This window comes from Balaenoptera physalus (assembly GCF_965194825.1).
Source record: "Balaenoptera physalus genome assembly, chromosome: 11".
NCBI classification, from domain to species: Eukaryota; Metazoa; Chordata; class Mammalia; order Artiodactyla; family Balaenopteridae; genus Balaenoptera; species Balaenoptera physalus.
The window spans coordinates 55,371,925-55,395,342 of record NC_138896.1 but is presented as its reverse complement, the minus strand read 5'-3'; the positions used below and the strand labels follow the sequence as shown (position 1 = coordinate 55,395,342).

The window sequence follows — 23,418 nt, the reverse complement described above, 5'->3', positions numbered from 1 at the left end:
CCATTTGTCCTAGGGTTCGGTCCGTCGGGTTTTTTTTGTTTGTTTGTTTGTTTTTTTCACTTAAAAATTTTTTTTCTTAATAATTTTTTCCTTATTTTTTTATTTTAAAAAATTAAAAAAAATTTTTTTCTCAATAATTTTTTTCTTATTTTTTATTTTAAAAAATTAATAAATTTATTTTTAAACATTTTTTTAAAAATTTTTCTTAATAAACTTTTTCTTAATAATTTTTTTCTTATTTTTTATTATAATAGCTTTATTTTATTTTATTTTATTTTATCCTCTTTCTTTCTATTTTTTCTCCCTTTTATTCTGAGCTGTGTGGATGAAAGGCTCTTGGTGCTCCAGCCAGGCATCAGGGCTGTGCCTCTGAGGTGGGAGAGCCAACTTCAGGACACTGGTCCACAAGAGACCTCCCAGCTACATGTAATACCAAACGGTGAAAATCTCTCAGAGATCTCCATCTCAACATCAAGACCCAGCTTCACTCAACGACCAGCAAGATACAGTGCTGGACACCCTATGCCAAACAAGTAGCAAGACAGGAACACAGCACCCTCCATTATCAGAGAGGCTGCCTAAAATCATAATAAGGCCACAGACACCACAAAATACACCAGCAGACGTGGACGTGCCCACCAGAAAGACAAGATCCAGCCTCATCCACCAGAACACAGGCACTAGTCCCCTCCACCAGGAAGCCTACACAACCCACTGAACCAACCTTAGCCACTGGGGACAAATACCAAAAACGACGGGAACTACAAACCTGCAGCCTGTGAAAAGGAGACCCCAAACACAGTAAGATAAGCAAAATGAGAAGACAGAAAAACACACCGCAGATGAAGGAGCAGGGACAAAACACACCAGACCTAACAAATGAAGAGGAAATAGGTAGTCTATCTGAAAAAGAATTCAGAATAATGATAGTAAACATGATCCAAAATCTTGGAAATAGAATAGACAAAATGCAAGAAACAGTTAACAAGGATGTAGAAGAACTAAAGAGGAACCAAGCACTGATGAAAAACACAATAAATGAAATTAAAAATACTCTAGAAGGGATCAACAGCAGAATAACTGAGGCAGAAGAACGGATAAGTGACCTGGAAGATAAAATAGTGCAAATAACTACTGCAGAGCAGAATAAAGAAAAAAGAATGAAAAGAACTGAGGACAATCTTAGAGACCTCTGGGACAACATTAAATGCACCAACATTCGAATTATAGGGGTCCCAGAAGAAGAAGAGAAAAAGAAAGGGACTGAGAAAATATTTGAAGAGATTATAGTTGAAAACTTCCCTAATATGGGAAAGGAAATACTGAATCAGGTCCTGGAAACAAAGAGAGTCCCATACAGGATAAATACAAGGAGAAACAGACCAAGACACATATTAATCAAACTATCAAAACTTAAATATAAAGAAAACATATTAAAAGCAGCAAGGGAAAAACAACAAATAACACACAAGGGAATCCCCATAAGGTTAACGGCTGACCTTTCAGCAGAAACTCTGCAAGCCAGAAGGGAGGGGCAGGATATACTTAAAATGATGAAGGAGAAGAACCTACAACCAAGATTATTCTACCCAGCAAGGATCTAATTCAGATTTGATGGAGAAATTAAAACCTTTACAGACAAGCAAAAGCTGAGAGTTCAGCATCACCAAACCAGCTTTGCAACAAATGCTAAAGGAACTTCTCTAGGCAAGAAACACAAGAGAAGGAAAACACCTACAACAACAAACCCAAAACATTTAAGAAAATGAGAATAGGAACATACATACCAATAATTACCTTAAATGTAAATGGATTAAATGCTCCCACCAAAAGACACAGACTGGCTGAATGGATACAAAAACAAGACCCATATATATGCTGTCTACAAGAGACCCACTTCAGACCTAGGGACACATACAGACTGAAAGTGAAGGGATGGAAAAAGATATTCCATGCAAATGGAAATCAAAAGAAAGCTGGAGTAGCAATTCTCACATCAGACAAAATAGACTTTAAAATAAAGACTATTACAAGAGACAAAGGACACTATATAATGCTCAAGTGATCAATCCAAGAAGAAGGTATAACAATTGAAAATATTTATGCACCCAACATAGGAGCACCTCAATACATAAGGTAAATACTAACAGCCATAAAAGGGGAAATCAACAGTAACACAATCATAGTAGGGGACTTTAACAGCCCACTTTCACCAATGGACAGATTATCCAAAATGAAAATAAATAAGGAAACACAAGCTTTAAATGATACATTAAACAAGATGGACATAATTGATATTTATAGTACATTCCACCCAAAAACAACAGAATACACATTCTTCTCAAGTGCTCATGGAACATTATCCAGGATAGATCATATCTTGGGTCACAAATCAAGCCTTGGTAAATTTAAGAAAATTGAAATCGTGTCAAGTATCTTTTGCGACCACAACGCTAGGAGACTAGATATCAATTACAGGAAAAGATCTGTAAAAAATACAAACACATGGAGGCTACACAATACACTACTTAATAACGAAGTGACCACTGAAGAAATCAAAGGGGAAATCAAAAAATACCTAGAAACAAATGACAATGGAGACACGACGACCCAAAACCTATGGGATGCAGCAAAAGCAGTTCTAAGAGGGAAGTTTATAGCAATACAAGCCTACATCAAGAAACAGAAAACATCTCTAATAAACAACCTAAACTTGCACCTAAAGCAATTAGAGAAAGAAGAACCAAAAAAACCCAAAGTTAGCAGAAGGAAAGAAATCATAATGATCAGATCAGAAATAAATGGATAAGAAATGAAGGAGACAATGGCAAAGATCAATAAAACCAAAAGCTGGTTCTTTGAGAAGATAAACAAAATTGATAAGCCATTAGACAGACTCATCAAGAGAAAAAGGGAGAAGACTCAAATCAATAGAATTAGAAATGAAAAAGGAGAAGTAACCACTGACACTGCAGAAATACAAACGATCATGAGCGATTACTACAAGCAGCTCTATGCCAATAAAATGGATAACCTGGAAGAAATGGACAAATTCTTAGAAATGCACAACCTGCCGAGACTGAACCAGGAAGAAATAGAAAATATGAACAGACCAATCACAAGCACTGAAGTTGAAACTGTGATTAAAAATCTTCCAACAAACAAAAGCCCAGAACCAGATGGCTTCACAGGCGAATTCTATCAAACATTTAGAGAAGAGCTAACACCTATCCTTCTCAAACTCTTCCAAAATATTGCAGAGGGAGGAACACTCCTCAACTCATTCTACAAGGCCACCATCACCCTGATTCCAAAACCAGACAAAGATGTCACAAAGAAAGAAAACTACAGGCCAATATCACTGATGAACATAGATGCAAAAGTTCTCAACAAACTACTAGCAAACAGAATCCAACAGCACATTAAAAGGGTCATACACCATGATCAAGTGCGGTTTATTCCAGGAATGCAAGGATTCTTCAATATATGCAAATCAATCAACGTGATACAGCATATTAACAAATTGAAGGAGAAAAACCATATGATCGTCTCAATAGACGCAGAGAAAGCTTTTGAACAAATTCAACACCCATTTATGATAAAAGCCCTGCAGAAAGTAGGCATAGAGGGACCTTTCCTCAACATAATAAAGGCCATATATGACAAACCCATAGCCAACATTGTCCTCAATGTTGAAAAACTGAAACCATTTCCACTAAGATCAGGAACAAGACAAGGTTGCCCACTCTCACCACTATTATTCAACATAGTTTTGGAAGTGTTAGCCACGGCAATCAGAGAAGACAAAGAAATAAAAGGAATCCAAATCGGAAAAGAAGAAGTAAAGCTGTCACTGTTTGCAGATGACATGATACTATACATAGAGAATCCTAAAGATGCTACCAGAAAACTCCTAGAGCTAATCAATGAATTTGGTAAAGTAGCAGGATACAAAATTAATGCACAGAAATCTCTTGCATTCCTATACACTAATGGTGAAAAATCTGAAAGTGAAATTAAGAAAACACTCCCATTTACCATTGCAACAAAAAGAATAAAACACCTAGGAATAAACCTACCTAAGGAGACAAAAGACCTATATGCAGAAAATTATAAGACACTGATGAAAGAAATTAAAGATGATACAAATACATGGGGAGATATGCCATGTTCTTGGATTGGAAGAATCAACATTGTGAAAATGACTATACTACACAAAGCAATCTACAGATTCAATGCAATCCCTATCAAACTACCACTGGCATTTTTCACAGAACTAGAACAAAAAATTTCACTATTTGTATGGAAACACAGAAGACCCCGCATAGCCAAAGCAATCTTGAGAACGAAAGATGGAGCTGGAGGAATCAGGCTCCCTGACTTCAGACTATATTACAAAGCTACAGTAATCAAGACAGTTTGGTACTGGCACAAAAACAGAAACATAGATCAATGGAACAGTATAGAAAGCCCAGAGAGAAACCCACGCACATATGGTCACCTTATCTTCGGTAAAGGAGGCAAGCATATACAGTGGAGAAAAGACAGCCTCTTCAATAAGTGGTGCTGGGAAAACTGGACAGCTACATGTAAAAGTATGAAATTAGAACACTCCCTAACACCATACACAAAAATAAACTCAAAATGGATTAAAGACCTAAATGTAAGGCCAGACACTATCAAAGTCTTAGAGGAAAACATAGGCAGAACACTCTATGACATAAATCACAGCAAGATCCTTTTTGACCCAACTCCTAGAGAAATGGAAATAAAAACACAAATAAACAAATGGGACCTAATGAAACTTAAAAGCTTTTGCACAGCAAAGGAAACCATAGACAAGACGAAAAGACAACCCTCAGAATGGGAGAAAATATTTGCAAATGAAGCAACTGACAAAGGATTAATCTCCAAGATTTACAAGCAGCTCCTGCAGCTCAATATCAAAACAAACAACCAATCCAAAAATGGGCAGAAGACCTAAATAGACATTTCTCCAAAGAAGATATACAGATTGCCAACAGACACATGAAAGAATGCTCAACATCATTAATCATTAGAGAAATGCAAATCAAAACTACAATGAGATAGCATCTCACACCGGTCAGAATGGCCATCATCAAAAAATCTAGAAACAATAAATGCTGGAGAGGGTGTGGAGGAAAGGGAACACTCTTGCACTGTTGGTGGGAATGTAAATTGATACAGCCACTATGGAGAACAGAATGGAGGTTCCTTAAAAAACTAAAAATAGAGCTACCATACAACCCAGCAATCCCACTACTGGGCATATACCCTGAGAAAACCATAATTCAAAAAGAGTCATGTACCAAAATGTTCATTGCAGCTCTATTTACAATAGCCAGGACATGGAAGCAACCTAAGTGTCCATCGTCGGATGAATGGATAAAGAAGATGTGGCACACATATACAATGGAATATTACTCAGCCATAAAAAGAAACGAAATGGAGTTATTTGCAGTGAGGTGGATGGAGTTAGAGTCTGTCATACAGAGTGAAGTAAGTCAGAAAGAGAAAAACAAATACAGTATGCTAACACATATATATGGAATCTAAGGGAAAAAAAAAAAAGGTCATGAAGAACCTAGTGGCAAGACGGGAATAAAGACACAGACCTACTAGAAAATGGACTTGAGGATATGGGGAGGGGGAGGGGTAAGATGTGACAGGGTGAGAGAGTGGCATGGACATATATACACTACCAAATGTAAAATAGATAGCTAGTGGGAAGCAGCCGCATAGCACAGGGAGATCAGCTCGGTGCTTTGTGACCACCTAGAGGGGTGGGATAGAGAGGGTGGGAGGGAGGGAGACGCAAGAGGGAAGAGATATGGGTCATATGTATATGTATAGCTGATTCACTTTGTTATAAAGCAGAAACTCACACACCATTGTAAAACAATTATACTCCAATACAGATGTTTAAAAAAAAAAAAAAAAGAATGTCTTCAGAATTAGAGTATCTCAGCCTTTGGACCGAAGTATTGTGGAGTCAGTAAAATGATCTTTATGGAACTATATCATGACATGGGGGGGGAGCAATACACAAAATATTACCTATTCTTGAAATTATGACCACTTTTATACAGAAAAATTACATAAAGTTTCCTAGATTTGAAGGACCTTGGGATAGTCATGAGGCAAAAACTGGGGAACATATACATACCAGGGGCTACAGTCCCCTGTATTAGTCAGGATAGGATGGGTTGTGCTGCAGTAACAAAGCAGCCCCCATAGCTCCATGACTACATACATATTTTTCCTTAATCCAAGTTCTCTGTGGTCCCATTGGCTCTCCAAGGTAGCACCTTCCAACCATAGCTCAGCACTCGGCTCCCTTCCATCTGGAACATCTGTGCCATCTGAACACACTTTCAGGGTTTCCCAGGCAAGTTGGAGGATGACACAGGAGACATTCCCTCCTGTTATGGACCAAATTGTGTCACCCCAAAATTCATATGTTGAAGCCCTAGCCCTCAATGTGACTGTATTTGGAGACAGGACCTTTATTTTGATTGATATGAAATGAGGTCCTACAGATGGGTCCCAATCTGATGGGGGCGGCGCCCTGATAAGAAGTGGAAGAGGCACAGGAACTCGTGCTGGATCTCCTTCCCTGCTCACCTGTGGGGACAGCAGTGTGAGGTCACAGCAAGCAGGGAGCAGTCTACAACCAGGCAGACAGCTCTCACCAGAAACCAAAGTTGCCAGCACCTATTACCACAAAGGTGAGGAAACAGAAGCCTACTGTTTAAGCTACCCAGTCCGTGGTATTTTGTTATGGCGGCCTGAGCTGACTAATAACATGACTGCCTCAGCTCCAGGGTGACATACAACATATCTGACCCCAGACAACTGGTGGGAACTAGTGAGACGGCTCTGTTGACAGCATGGAGGCAAGAAGTTCTATTTCTCACACGCCCAGAAGGAGAAGAAGAGTAGGTATCAGTGAGCACTGGCAGTGGCTCCCACACTTCCCCACACGCCTCCCAAATGAGGGCCAAACCAGCTCTGAGCTGGGGAGAAAACAGAGAGGATTTCAGGCAAATAAGAGAGAGCAGGAACCAGTAAGGAATTAGTGTCACTTCCATCCCTGTTGGATTGAGACCCAAGGGACAGGAAGTGTATGAAATGAGTCTTGAAATTGTGGGTAATTTTGAGAATAGATGGTGACTATGAATCTACTCTTAGGTTTCTGAAAATAAGAGTTTCCCAAGGTCCCATGTATTGTCACAACACAAGGAAGCCACACTATGGCATATTGGGGAGGTGGTTCCCAGGGGTTTACAGGGATTTTGTTAGAAGATTTAAGTAGAAGATTCAAAAAGCAGTAACACCCCAAGATTGGACATAAAAATAAGCCCAGGAGAGAGTCAGCTGGTGGCCCGGACATTACACTGATGAGGGGAAGAGCAGCATCTTTTTGAAGCTCCCTGGTGCTGTGTCCTTCAAGACAGCATTCACAGTAGGAGATGCCGACAAGGGCTGGGATTTATAGCTTCAATAAGGACAGCAGAGGCTGTGTGGCATTACTTGACAGACAGAGGCAAGATGAATGAAATTACCCTGAGGAAAAGCAAAGCCAAATTGGCAACCAGGGAGTCTTGATCCACAAAGATCTGTGACTACAGCATACAGACCACAGTATCCCAGGAGCAGGGTCTGGCACGTCAGGACACCCTCTCCTAAGCGGAAAAGAAGTTGTCGCCCTTATGCCCCATAGCTCTAAAAATAATGTATAGCATTCCGTGGATCTCTCTGAATTTTAGAGGCAGATCATACCACACTTGGGAATATTGCTTTGAGCCATTTATCAAGTGACGCAGAAAAGTGCCCGATTTCAGGGGTGTTCAGAGCAAGGGTGTTGGCAACCATTCCAGGATGTAGCGTAAGCTGTCCTGCCACTAAGGCCATACTACCAACAGATATCATGGTGTTAGGAACACTCATGTTGAATAAGAATGCAGTGTATTTTCCCTGACAGGCCTCAATAGAAGAGTCCAGGGTGCATACCTTGGATTCTACAATAAGGCCAGGTCTTTAGCAGAAGAAAACTACTTGCCATTTGAAAAACAGTTCTTGGAGTTCTAAGAAGCCCTAGCAGAATCTTAAGAGCCTGACCACAGGACACCAAGGAACTATGTGTCTGGGTTGCCCATTATGAACTGATACTATCAGATCCATCAAACCATAATGTAGGGTGGCTGCAGCAGCATCCTTCCTATGATGGAAATGGTACCTCCAGGATCAGGCACAGACAGGTCTTGAAGGCACACAGAACTTACAGGAAGAGGTAGCCCATCTCTCAACTCATGTCTTACATCCTCAAGGGGACACAGATCCTAGGAGAAGGTACGTGGGTCCAATTCTCTGACTGATCAGTTCTGGGTATTGGTGCTGGCTGATGCTGCTGCCATGTAGAAGCCCGGTCAGAGGTGGCCTTGAGGGGAATACTCCCAATGGGCAAAGATAAGAACAGGACATGTGGTCCTTGCTTTGTAACAGAGGAAGAAATGACCCGACCTGAAATGTATAATAATATCCAATTCTGGGCATTGCTGAATGGCTCTTCTTATTTGTCAGCTGCAGGGAAGGAATGAGATCAGAAGAACAGAGGCAAAGGAATATGGGGAACAGGCACAGGGGTGAACTTGTTGGAAAGGACACACAACATGCTCATGTTCATGTTTCATGTTAGAGCTCACTTTAATGTAACCATTGCCCCAGAGCTTGCACAAATGGCCCTTGGACCAGAGTTGCTATGGTGATGGTGACAGGAATGAAGGTGATGTATGGGTCACACAGCAAGGGACTCCTCTTACCAAGGTCACTGCTGAACGCTCAGCCTGCCAAGAGCAGAGTCTGATGCACTATCTCCCGGAGAGGCCTGCCAGCCACTTACTGGCAGATTGATTTATCAGACAACTCTTATCTCGAATTTTACTTATTGGAATTGATACCTATTCCAGATATGGGATTGCCTTCCTGGCCTATAGTCCCTCTGTTGGAACCATGCACAGACTTAAGAACACCTTTACAGCTGCATATGCTACCGATCATCGCCAACTAAAAGACCCTTTTTATGGCGGTGGGCATTTGATCACTTGATCCACTAACCTTACCATATATCACATCACTCAGAAACAGGCAGCCTAATGGCATGATGGAATGGCTCATTGAAGTCTCCTATGAGATCCACTTCAGGGACAACATCCTGTGAGTCTGGGACACTGTGCTCTGGGATTTGGTACTGAAGCAATGGCTGATAAACATGGTACTGTGTCCCTAAAAGCCAGAATCAATTGGTCAGAAAACCAAGGGATACAAGTGAGATAGACAACACTTATCATAACCAGATTATAGTTTTCGGAATTCGTTCTTCTTGTCCCTAAAATGTTAAATTCTGCTGGGTTGGATTCCATGTAACCTTAACCTATAACTACCACCTTGCCATTTTGGGGCTCCTTGTGACAGTAGAACATCCAGCAAGGAAAGGTGTTGTTATATTGGCAGTTCTAATTGATCCCATTACCATGCAGAGGGAGGGATGCTGTTATACAGTGATGGACAGGAAGGAGCACAATATGGTACCACAGGGCTTCCCTGGGGCATCATTTAGTGCTTCCATGTTCAGTAATAACTGTAAATGGGAAACTGCAGAAACCACAGTTCAACAAAGGTAAAACAATTGAGGACTCATATCCCCCAGAGATGAAGTTCTGAGTTACCCTACCAGGCAAGCAACTTGTCTGCACTGAAGTGCTGAATAAAGGTGAGGGAAATATACAGTGAGAAATAGAGAAAGGAAATGAATATTGTGGCCTTAGAATGAGTTGCAGAAGTAGTACCTGAAGCTTGTTCCACGAACCCTCATGTTTAAGCCTTTTGTAGACTTGGAGGGGTGAGCACAGCTTTGAAGTCTTTGTGAATGATTAAAGATAGTGGAAAGCAAAAGGAGGTTGAAGACTTCTATGGATGCACTATATTGAGTAGCTTTGTACCCTAATTCACGTCTTCCATCAAACCATTTACTCCAGCCACTGGCACAACAAGCTTCTACCTGGACGCTTTACCTGCAGTTACACATAACAGCACGACACTTCAGCTGACTTGCTGCTTCTCTGAATTTGCTATGTGGAACATCTACAAGAACTCACTTGGCACTCACACATGGAAACCCTGAAAGTGCAAGGGAGATAACACTTTACAAGGAAACGTTTAGTGATAGGGAATGGGAGCTGTGGGTAGAAAAATGCTCCTCTCTTCTGTTCCTTTGGTGGACAATTCTGAAACATCAGATCTTTCAGAGGGATATGGCAGAATCCAGCTGCAGGGGCCTCCATTGCTGATAGGCTCAAGGACGCACAATTCCAATTTTTAATCAGGTTTTTTGCTTTTTTGATGTCGAGCTGTATGAGCTGTTTCTCTATGTTGGCTATTAATCCCTTATTGGTCATATCATTTACAAATATTTTCCTCCATTCAGTAGGTTGTCTTTTTGTTTTGTTGATGGTTTCCCTTGCTGTGCAAAAGCTTTTACATTTAATTAGGTCCCATTTGTTTACTTTTGCTTTTATTTCCTTTGTTTTAGGAGATGGATTCAAAAAAAATACTGCTGCGATTTATGTCAAAGAGTATTCTGCCTATGTTTTCCTCTAGGAGTTTTATAGTATCCAGTCAGATGGTTTCACTGGTAAATTCTACCAAACATTTAAAGAAGAAATAGTACAAATTCTTTACCAACTCTTATGAAAAATAGAAGGCGAAAGAACATTTCCCAATTCATTCTATAAGGCCAAAGCCAGATAAAGACATCACAAGAAAAGAAAACTTTAGACTAATGTCTATTATGAATGTAGATGCAAAAATCTTCAACAAAACACTATCAAACTAAACCCAGCAACATATAAAAATGATTGCAAACCATGACCAAATAGGATTTATCTCAGGAATCTAAGGTTGGTTTAACATCTGAAAATCAATCAATGTAATATTCCATAAAAATAGAAAAAAATGGGCAAAAGCCACATAATCATCCCAAAAGATGAAGAAAAAACATTTGACAAAATGCAATATTCTCTCATGATTAAAAGATTTAACAAATTAGGAATAGAAGGCAAGTTTCTCAATCTGATAAAGAGCATTTATGAAAAACCAACAGCTAACATCAAACTTAATGGTAAAAAAATGAGAGCTTTTTCCTTAAGATCAGGAACAAGACAAGGATGTTCACTTTCCTCACTTCTATTCCAAATTGTACTGGAGGTGCTAGGCGGGCAATCAGACAAGAAAATGAAATAAATAACATCTGGATTGGAAAGGAAAAAGTAAAGTTATCTCTAGCATGTTCAGATGACATGACCTTGTATATAGAATATCCTAAGAAACTCACTAAAAACTATTTGAATTAATAGACAAGTTCAGCAAGGTTGCACAACTACAAGAGAAATATACAAAGTACAACTGTATTTCTATATACTAGCAATGAACAATCTGAAAATGAAATCAAGAAAACAATTTCACTTACAATAGCATCAAAAAGAATAAAATACTTAGTCATAAAGTGTTTGAACAGAAGGTGTATAAAATTTACACTTCGAAAATTAGAAAACATTGTTCAAAGAAATTAAAGAAAAGCTAAACAAATAGAAAGACATCCATGTTCATGGATCAAAAGACTTAATATTATTAAGATGGCAATATTCACTAAAGCAATCTGCAGAGTCAACACAATCCCTATCAAAATCCCAGTTGGCTTATTTGCAGAAGAAATTGACAGGCTGATCCTCAAACTCATATGGAAATTCAAAGGTCTCAGAATAGCCAAAACAATCTTGAAGAAGATGAATAACATTGGAAGACTCACTGCCTTAGTCCATTTAGGCTGCTTTGACATAATACCATAAACTGGTTGCTTATAAAAAAACAGAAATTGGGACTTCCCTAGTGGTGGAGTGGTTAAGAATCTGCCTGCAAATGCAGGGGACACAGATTCAAGCCCTGGTCCAGGAAGATCCCACGTGCTGCAGAGCAACTAAGCCCACAAGCCACAACTACTGAGCCTGTGTGCCACAACTACTGAAGCCTGTGAGCCTAGAGCCCGTGCTCTGCCACAAGAGAAGCCACCGCAATGAGAAGACTGCACACCACAACAAAGAGTAACCCCCACTTGCCGCAACTAGAGAAAGCTCACACGCAGCAACGAAGACCCAATGCAGCCAAAAATAAATAAATTAGTTAATTAATTATTTTAAAAACCCAAAATTTTCAACTCCTGGGAGCTGTGAAGTCCAAGATGCCTGCACATTTGGTGTCTGGTGAGAGCCCAATTCCTGGTTCATAAATAGGCTTTTTTTCTCCATGTCCTCACATGGTGAAAAGGGGGTGAGTGAGCTCTCTGGAATCTTTTTTATAAGGACATTAATCAGATTTATGAGAATTCCATAAATCATGATCCAAGCAACTCCCAAAGGCCTCACCTCCAAATACATTAGGATTTAACATAAATTTAGGAGGACAAAAGTATTCAGTCTATAGCACATATTCCCAATTTCAAAACTTACTACCAAGGTACAGTAATCAAAACAGTGTGGCAACTGGCATAAGGATAGATATGTACCCCAATTGAATAGAATTGAGAATCCAGAAATATTCCCTCACATATATGGTCAACTGATTCTTGACAAGGGTACTGGAACAATTCAATGAGGGAAAGAAAAGTATGTCAACAAATGGTTTTGGGAAAACAAGACATGAAAATGCAAAAGAATCAAGTTGTAACCCCTTCTTCACACACCATACACAAAAATTAACTCAAAATGGATCACACACCTACCTAAGTGTAAGAGCTAAAACTAAAACTCTTAGAAGAAAATATAGAAGTACATCTTCATGACTTTGGGAAAGGCAAAGCCTTCCTATAGTTAACAACAAAAGCACAAGTGACAGAAGAAAAGATAGATAAATTGGCCTACATCAAAATTTAAAACTTTTGTACTCAAAGGATACCATCAAGGCCAACAACAAAAAATCTACAAACAATAAATGCTGGAGAGGGTGTGTAGAAAAGGGAACCCTCTTGCACTGTTGGTGGGAATGTAGATTGATACAGCCACTATGGAGAACAGTATGGAGGTTCCTCAAAAAACTACAAATAGAACTACCATATGACTCAGCAACCCCACTACTGGGCATATACACTGAGAAAACCATAATTCAAAAAGAGTCATGTACCACAATATTCATTGCAGCTCTATTTACAATAGCCAGGACATGGAAGCAACCTAAGTGTCCATCAACAGATGAGTGGATAAAGAAGATGTGGCACATATATACAGTGGAATATTACTCAGCCATATAAAGAAACAAAATTGAGTTATTTGTAGTGGGTGGATGGACCTAGAGTCTGTCATACAGAGTGAAGTAAGTCAGAAAGAGAAAAACAAATACCATATGCTAACACACACACACACACACACACACACACACACACACACACACACACATATATATATATATATATATATATATATATATATATGGAATCTAAAAAAAAAAGAGAAGAAAAGAAAATGGTTCTGAAGAACCTAGGGGCAGGACAGGAATAAAGATGCAGACATAGAGAATGGACTTGAAGACACGGGGAGGGGGAAGGGTAAGCTGGGACGAAGTGAGAGAGTGGCATGGACATATATACACTATCAAATGTAAAATAGATAGCTAGTGGGAAGCAACCACATAGCACAGGGAGATCAGCTCGGTGCTTTGTGACCACCTAGAGGGGTGGGATAGGGAGGGTGGGAGGGAGACGCAGGAGGGAGAGGATATGGGGATATATGTATATGTATAGCTGATTCACTTTGATATAAAGCAGAAACTAACACACCATTGTAAAGCAATTATACTCCAATAAAGATGTTAAAAATAAAAGTAAATAAAAAAGGATACCATCAAGAAAGTGAAAAAACAATGTACAGAATGGGAGAAGATACTTGCAAGTCATGTATCTGATAAAAATACTCGTATCTAGAATATATAAAGTACTCTTAAAATTCAATAATAAAAAGACAAATAACTCAGTTGAAAAATGGGCAAAGGATCTGAATAGACATTTTCTCCAAATACATACTAATGGTCAGTAAGCATGCAAAAGTGTTCACCATCGTTAGCCATCAGGAAAAGCAAATCAAAGCCTCAATGTGATATCAATTCACACCTCCTACGATGGTCAAAATCAAGTGTTGCCAAGCATGTAGGGAAATTGAAACACTCATACATTGCTAGCTGGAATGTAAAATGGTACAATCACTTTGGAAAACAGGTCAGCAGTCCCTCAAAAGGTTAAACATAGAGTTACCATATGACCCAGCAATACCACTCATAGGAATACACCCAAGAAAATTGAAAATATGTCCACCAAAAACTTGGAAAATATACCAATGTTCCTAGCATCATTATAATAGCCAAAAAATAGAGAAAACCCTAATGTCCACCAACTGGTGAATGGATAAATAAAATGTGGTTTGTTCATACAAGAAACTGTTTCTTACAGTAAAAAGAAACATAGTGCTGACACACTCTGCAATATGGCTGAACGTTGAAAACATGCTAAGTGAAAGAAGCCAGTCTCATGTGATTCCATTTACATGAAATTTTCAGAATAAGCAAATCCACAGAGACAGAAAGTAAATTGGTGGTTACCAAGATCTGGGAGAGGGTTGGGGGGAAATGGGAAGTGACTTCTAATCGGAATAAGGCTTCTTTCTGAGATAATGAAAATGTTCTAACATTTGACTGTGGTGACAGCTGCACAACTTTGAATATACTTAAAACTATTGAATTGTACCTTTTAAATGAGGGAAATTTTTGTTATGTTAATTATATCTCAAGAAAGCTTTTTTTTAAGGATGAAGAAACTAAAGAATGCACCCTTGCCTTGGCTTGTCCTCTAATCCTGTTTTCGTCTCTCAAGCCTATTCCCAGGATCACCCTTCGTAATGAACGAGCTGCACACAAGCCCTGATTCAGGCTCTGCTTTCTGGGGAGAAGACAGGATGGAGATAGGTGCTGGTGAGAGAGTACTTTTCTCCTTGGAGAAAAAGTGAAAAGGTGGTACCACTACCAACATCGTCACCTAGGGAGCTGTACAAAGTTCTTTACCCGTTGTGCTTTATTGCATTGATGGGATAAAGGGCAAACCCCAAATCCATTCCTATTTTCTCAGAGCCTTTCCTCACAAAGACTTTATGAATCAGGGTAAATATGATATCACTTATATGTGTAATCTAAAATATGACACAGTTGGGGACTTCCCTAGTGGTGCAGTGGTTAAGAATCCACCTGCCAATGCAGGGGACACGGGTTCGAGCCCTGGTCCAGGAAGATCCCACATGCCGTGGAGCAACTAAGCCCGTGTGCCACAGCTACTAAGCCTGCACTCTAAAGCCAGCGAGCCACAATTACTGAAGCCCGCGCCCCTGGAGCCAGTGCTCCGCAACAAGAGAAAACACCGCAATGAGACACCCCCCTTACGGCAACGCAGAGTAGCCCCCGCTCGCCGCAACTTTCTGTTTCACCACAACAGAAAGCCTGCGCGCCACAACGAACACCCAACGCAGCCATAAATAAATAAATTTTTTTTTTTAAATGACACAATTTAACTTACCTACGAAAACAAAACAGACTCACAGACATAGAGAACAGACTTGTGGTTGCCAAAGAGGAGGGGGCTTGGGGGAGGGAAGGACTGGGAGTTTGGGATTAGCAGATGCAAACTAGTATATACAGGATGGATAAACAATAAGGTCCTGCTGCATAGCACAGGGAACTATATTCAATATCTTGGGATAAACTATAATGGAAAATAATATGAAAAAGAATATATATATGTATAAATGAATCACTTTGCTGTACACCAGAAATTAACACAACATTGCAAATCAACTATACTTCAATAAGATTAAAAATTTAAAAAAAGAATTAGGTTAAGAAAATGTACTGACATTAATTTAGGGTTTTAAAAAATACTGGCATAAAAATAAACGAGATAATTTTCCCTCCCTCATCTCTAAAAGCCTTGAGTTCTGAGCCTGGACACCCTATTTTCAGGACACATCACTGTTTTTGTTGCAGAGCTGTCAGGCATTCAGACAACCACCAGCTACCAAAGCTTTCCTCGAAGGAAGGACAGAGAGATGAGAGAACCTATTCTAGGGAGGATAAGCGGGGACCTGGTCTGATTCTGTATCTAAGATGTACAGAATGTGCCTGCCTCCTGCACAGTCTAGAGCAGGAATCTGTAAACTTTTTCTGGCAAACAGTATCTATTTTTTGGCTCTGTGGGCTACAAAGTCTCAGCCACAACTACTCATGTCTGTTCTTGTAGTGGGAAGGCAGCCAAAAGCTGCTGTAGACAATAAAATGGAATGAGTGTGGCTGTGTTCCAATAAAACTTTATTTATGGAAACTGCCTTTCTTATCATAGAAATTTTAATTTCTTATAATTTTCATGTGTCATGAAACATTATTCCTGCTTTGATCTTTTTCAACCATTTAAAACTGCAAAACCATTGTCAGCTTGTGGGTCAAACAAAACCAGTAGTGAGAGAACTTCTAAGAGGGGGTAAGTAAGTGCCACTGCCCTTAGCAAAGCTGTAAACTGGGGACCAAAGAAAGGGCCCTGCGCTTGTGCTTGGTGTAAAGCAGGGCACTCGCTCCAGATGGACAGTGCAGCCTGGGAAAGGGCCCCTGACTTAGGAACTTATGTGTTTGCTGGGCGGGGGGGGGAGGTGTCATGCACATACCTATGCAATGAATCCCAGATTTTTCTAGGATCCACAGTGAAGGAAGACATCACCCCAAGCTGACTTTGAATTATTTTCCTCCATGAAGAAAAGAGGCTTAAAATATACTTAATTTCCTTATTTTTTTTTAGATTTTATTGAAGTATAGTTGATTTACAATGTTGTGTTAATTTCTGCTGTACAGCAAAGTGACTCAGTTATACACACGTGCACACACACACGCACACACATATATATATATTCTTTTTCATATTCTTTTCCATTATGGTTTGTCACAGAATATTGAATATAGTTCCCTGTGCTACTATATTGTTTTTAGTTTGAAGTTTATAGCATCCAGTGCTAAAATAGTAATTTCAACTTTCTGTATGTCCTCAGAAAAAGGCCTGTGTACCTGTTCCTGAAGGCTAGACCCTGGGGAATATCAGATCAGGGAGAGACTAGAATCTGAATCCAGAAACAGAAACTCTCAGGTCAAGAAAGTATTTAATAGCAACATAAAGTAACCTCTTTTTTTCTTCAGCTAAACTCTCTCATTGCCAGAGGACAGCCAACTTGTACCCTCTGAGAGTGGAAACATAGCCTAAAGCTGTCTACCACAAGGGCAGACTTTCTTTGAAATCTAGAGCTTTATCTCAGGGATGCATATGAATTTGTATTCTCCTCTATAGCCCAGCTGTGTGTTTGTTTTAATATAAAAATAGCATGTTAAACTGTTTAGCGTCAAAGAAAACCGTTACTCCTTAAAGATGCATTGTGTTTACCCTGCAGCTTTGAGGACCCCCAGGCAAACCACCGCACTCCCCAAGGGCACACACACTGTATCTGAGGAGCAAAAAAGCACATCAGGCTGCAGATTTTCAAGATTCCAATCAGGCACTGGATACTCACTTTTTATTAACAGGGCATGACTAATATGGGTTTAGAGATCCCATCCTCTGTTATAGGACACTGGTTCTCAAAGTGTGGCCCCAGGATCAGCTACAACACCACCTGGGCACTTGTTAGAAATGCAGATTCTCAGCTGCACCACAGAACCACTGAATCAGCAGGTCTGAGGGTGGAGCCCAGTGACCTGTATTTAATAAGCGCTCCGGGGAACTGTCATGCTCCTTCAAGTTTGAGAACTGCTTCTACAGTGGAAAGAGTTGGAAAGAGCCATAAAAACCTTTTAAAACTTCATTTCTTCATCACTCAGCCATGAAAAAGAATGAAATCATGCCATTTGCAGCAACATGGATGGACATAGAGATTATCCACTTAAGTGAAATAAGTCAAACAGACAAAGACAAATATCATATGGTATCACCTATATGTGGAATCTTTAAAAAATGATATAAATGAACTTATTTACAAAACAGAAATAGACTCATAGACATAGAAAACAAACAAACTTATGGTTACCAAAGGGGATAGCGGGGGAGGGGGTTAGATGAATTAGGAGTTTGGGATTAGCAGATACACACTACTATATATAAAATAGATAAACAACAAGGACCTACTGCATAGCACAGGGAACTATATTCAATATCTTGTAATAACCTATAATGGAAAAGAATCTGAAAAAGACTATATATATAATAACTGAATATATATATATAACTGAATATATATGACTGAATCACTTTGTTGTATACCTGAAACTAACACAGCATTGTAAATTAACCATACTTCAATTTAAAAAATGGTTATTAAAAAAACTTCATTGTGAATAATCTCTCCAGCCTCTCTCTGCCTCCTCTTCCCCATCTGTAGAATCACGGCACCACTTTGCTCTCAGGATTGCCTTGAGAATTAAATCAGATCTACCCAGACATCCAGAAAACACGACACAGCACGTGATGATCACAAGTCCAGCATGAATTTTGTTTTCCTCCTTTCCCAACTTGAACCGAATATTAAAACAGAGGTATGTAAGTACAACTGCAAGTAATGACCTATTTCCATGAGATGATATGAGAGATGTGGCTGAAACATTTCCCCAGGAGACACCTTCACCACGTCCATCCCTCCCATCTACATTATTTGTATATTCCTGATGTTCAGCGTATGAAATTTTAAAATCAAGTCATTATCAAATTTGAAAAATATTTAGGCTAAAAAGTACTGGTGACAAATCAATTTTCCGGCAGCCTATGTTTTTCTTTGATTTCAAGAGTTCCTCTGGGAGCATTCATTTATAAATTATCCAATTTAAAGGAGGAAAAATTCTCTGAAATACCAGCTTCAAAGCATAGCATATTGTAAAGGGCACCATTTCCTTATACAACCCAAATTGAGAAAAATCTTTAAAGTTGCCTTCTGGTTTCCCACAAAATCACAGATTATACCCACTCGTCTTTATTCTCACTCTTCTTTCCTCATTTATTCAGCCAAACTGTTCAAAAAAACTTTGAATAGCTATCACAATTCAGATATACAGAGAAAACAAATATGCAAACAAACAAACCAAAAAAATCCCTTTAAAATATGCATAGGGGAGTTACATAAGTGTGTTTCTCCAGTTTTCTTCTTTTTTATAAGAATACTTTTGTACGGAATGCAGTGATCTACATGACATACACGTAAGTGTACATACACACGTGTTCCTACATGCCTGCCCTCTCTCACAAACACATACACACAAACTCTACTTTCTACATAACAGATAGAATAAACCTTAAGAACACAGGCTCCCAAATGTTGAATTTTCAATTACTTGGGAAAGAATTAAATGGAAGTTTATGGATAAAAACTTGGCTCTGAAAATACCAGAATAACCCAGATTATTTTGGGGTTATTCAGGGGATTATTTGGGGTGGGGGCCTATTTTAGCTTACTTAAGAGAATACCCTGTTTTTAAATTTTTTCAAATTTTCCAATTTTTTTTAGTACCACTACAGCCTCAAGTAGAAACCATTTATAAACCATTGGTTAACTGGTTAATTCTGAGTCCTTCCTTTAGAACAGTTTCCCAAAGGGCTTCCATGAGGCAACATCTTGCTGACCTGCTTCTGATGACTGTACACTCCTCTACAGAACTTGGACGCTGCATTTTCTTACGTCATTTTGTCACTCACTGACATAATTTTCGCTATGTCTCAATCTATATGAGTTTATGGTATTTCAGAAGCAAAGTAGATTAGTCTAATTATTTGACTGAGATTGAAAAAGAGTAAACTTTCTAAACCTGGCATTTGGGATCTAATGGTGGTGAATATCCTTCTGGAATATTCTCGCACAGCACTGCACACTATCAAAGAATAAATCAAAGACTATCAGAGCTTTTAAAAAAAAAAGAAGAAGAAGAAGGAGGAGGGGGTGGAAAGAGGAAGGGAAAGTTTTTGTTGAGTTTATTTCCTTGGCAAGAGAAAACAGCAGAGAAGACATCCACAGAATGGCTGAGGAGGAGGGAGCCCGAGGAATCTGGGTTTCTTAAGCACGAAAAGGTGGTGTGGTTCAGGTGGTTAGACTTACTGAGGATGGCAAACTACAACTCCAGGTTAGACAGAATGAGTTCATAAGTCTGAATGTGGTTGGTTAAAATAAGTCCTCTGTTCCTTCTAGAAAAAAGAGGAGACTCTGAAGACAGTTACATCCAATGAGGGAAATATTCTGGAGTCACTCAGAGTTATAGGTTCTTTAACATCTTTGGTTATGATGAAACACAGCATTCACACATACACACACATTTGTACAACACTGACATTGAAATAATGTTGTTGAAATTTGGAGATAATATAGCATGCCAGTTAAGAGCTGGCATGAAATCAGACCACCTGGGTATCAGCCCCAGCTCTGACACTTATTGGCTGTTTGATGTTGGGAAGGATGGTGTAATCCCTCTCAGTTTTAGTTTCCTCATCTATGAAATGGGGGCAATAAAAGTACTCTTTGATATGATATAGTTATGAGGATTATATTAAAACATTTGTCCATATGTATTACTTAATAAATGCAAGACATTAGAAATAGCTTCCCTGCTGTTGATGGATACACCTTGTCATTTTTCTATCTCTCCCAAGAGAAATTAAGATTCTAGGTTGGCAAGTGATACAAACATTCACCTAACACTGATACATTCATTCAACGATTTGTGTTTGTGGAGTGCCTACCAGATACCCGGTCTGGCAGAACTCAAAGTCTAATGGGAAACACAGATACACACGTAATTAAGAGGTCATGCTGGGAGGAGAATAAATAAGGCATAATGAGAAACAGGAATGGTTTATTTCACAAAGGAATTGCGACTGTCAAGGTAGATAATTCTTTAGGAATCTGAGATAAGGTGAGCTCAGCTATAAATAAGAGACACTTAGGTAAAATGTTCTGGGAATAAACTCTCAGAGTTATAATGCCTGCCCAATTAGCAAATATTTTTGAGAACTTTCTTTTTGCTAGGAATTGCAGATACATGCGTTTCTGCTCTAACATTAAATACATTTTACTGAAAATTTTTGCATCCTGTATTATGGGAAAAAATAGGATTGGAGGCAGTTCAATAAAAACTTAAGAAACTTTGGAATAGAACTTTAACACACACACACTAATAATCTTAATAAAAATTATTAACACAAGTAAATCTCTAGCATCATTTGAACCTACCCTCTTTCGCAAGCCCTATACCTTGGAGTTTGCTCTCCTCCCACATGTCCTCCTCAGCGATGTAGGGCCTGAACACATTTGATTTTAATAGAAGCCAGTTTCATCAAAATTAAAACCATAAGGTGGGCTCGCGGCAGTGCTGGGGATGGTGGGAACCGGAGCCGGAGCCGGAGCAGAGGCAGGGTCGAAACCAGGATCTGTATCCACCACCCACGCATCCCCCGTGCCTCCCCGCGCCTCCCCGAGCATCCCAGTGCAACCTCGTGCTTCCTTGCATATCCTCGCACATCCGCCACCTTCAGCCGGCAGGATGGACAGCGCGTTGGGGGGCCTGGGCTCTGGGGACCAAGACCCCACCACCAAGCTCTTTTCATGGTGCTGGGCGCAGGGGTGACAGAGCTCGGTCACCAACTGCTCTACATGGAGCTGCCCATCAGATGGGTCGTGAGCCAGTGCCCACACCGTTGAGACCAATGTGCTGGGGAGGAAGGTCCTCTACCCTCCGACCTTCTTCACCTACGCCAAGGACATTGTGCAAGTGGATGGGAAGGTAGGCTGTTCCGAGGCCTGAGCTGCTGGCTGACGTCCACTGCCCTCTCCATCATGACCCTGGGCAGCATGAAGAAGATTTTCTCTCCGGATGATATCGAGCAGGTTTCCAGCAAGGATGACACGAAGACTTCTCTGAAGACTGTGGTGAAGGAGACCTCCTACCTGATGATGATGCAGGGCATGTCCCGCATATTGGCTCACCCCTTACGTGTCATCTCAATAGCTGCACGGTCCATTTTGTGGGACTGGAGACCAAGTACAGTGGAGAGTTCAGCTCCATTGGGAAGATTTTCAAAGACGAGGGGCTGCTGGGACTCTTTGTCAGCTTAATCCCTCACATCCTGGAAGATGCGGTTTTCTTGCAGGGCTGTAACCTGCTGGCCACCTCCTCAGTGCCTACCTGGTGGATGACAGCTTCAGCCAGGCCCTGGTCATCCATCCTAAGCTACCCCATGGGGGTGGCAGTGGCATACCGACCTACCCCTTCCTGCTGGTGGGCGATCTCATGGCTGCAGGCTGGGCCCCAGAGTTCAAATCCGGATCCACTGCTGGAAGGACCTGAGTGGGCAGGGCGAGCCTTTCCGCGGCTCCAGCCTGCCTTTCCACCACCAGGTGCCATCATGCTTTGCCCTGGAGTACCCCGAACCACCTCAAAAAACACTGTCTCTTAAACAACAAAGACCAAAGAACAAAATACAGCACAGGGAACTATACTCAATATCTTGTATTAACCTTTAATAGAAAAGAATCTGAAAAAGAATACATATATATATATAACCGAATCATTCTGCTGTACACAACATTGAAACTAACTTCCATGAAACTAACACAACATTGTAAATTAACTGTACTTCAATTTAAAAAAAAAGAAACACAAGCCCACACTATCTCAGCCTGGCCACTGTGGATGAGGCCTGATCATCTCCAGACACCTGTTACATGACCAACCCAGCAACACCTAGATGTGCTCCAGCCCAGCTGGGCTCTGGGTTCCATATTTGCCATGTGTCTGCACAGAAGCAGGGGATGGGTGGAGGTGAGCCTGCACCCAGTGGCTTGGTCACTGTTAGACCTGAGGAAGTGGGGTGGCGCTGAAGAATTGGGGCAGAATCCCCTTCCATTGCAGATTTGCCAAGTCTGCCTTGTGCTGGGGCCAGAGAATGGCTTGTGGAGGCCCAGGTCAGAAGGGCAAAGACTCAGGGGGTCAGGTCCCACCCCCCATTCACACCCCTCGAGTTGGCCCCAGCTCTCATCTTTCAGCTCATCTGGGAGCATCGCTTTCCTACTTTGTAAAAAGGGTGTGATCCCCTTTCAGGAGGCCACCATCACGTCCGGGCGTGTGCTAGGAAGTCCTGGCTAGGTTCTGTTTTCATTTTTCTCAGCACTACTTTTCTGAGAAGAAGAAGGCAGCACCTTCTGAATGGGACATCGTGTGACTGCTCAGAACGTGTCCCCCTCT

At 40.3% G+C, this 23,418-nt stretch overlaps 1 pseudogene across 1 annotated transcript; it reads left to right on the top strand.

Annotated features, from left to right (window-relative positions):
* Positions 1-15,660: 15,660 nt before the first annotated feature.
* On the top strand, positions 15,661-22,719 carry LOC309638780 (mitochondrial carrier homolog 1 pseudogene; annotated as a pseudogene). The gene has a single exon. The product of its transcript is annotated as a mitochondrial carrier homolog 1 pseudogene (transcript).
* The last annotated feature ends 699 nt before the right edge of the window (positions 22,720-23,418 follow it).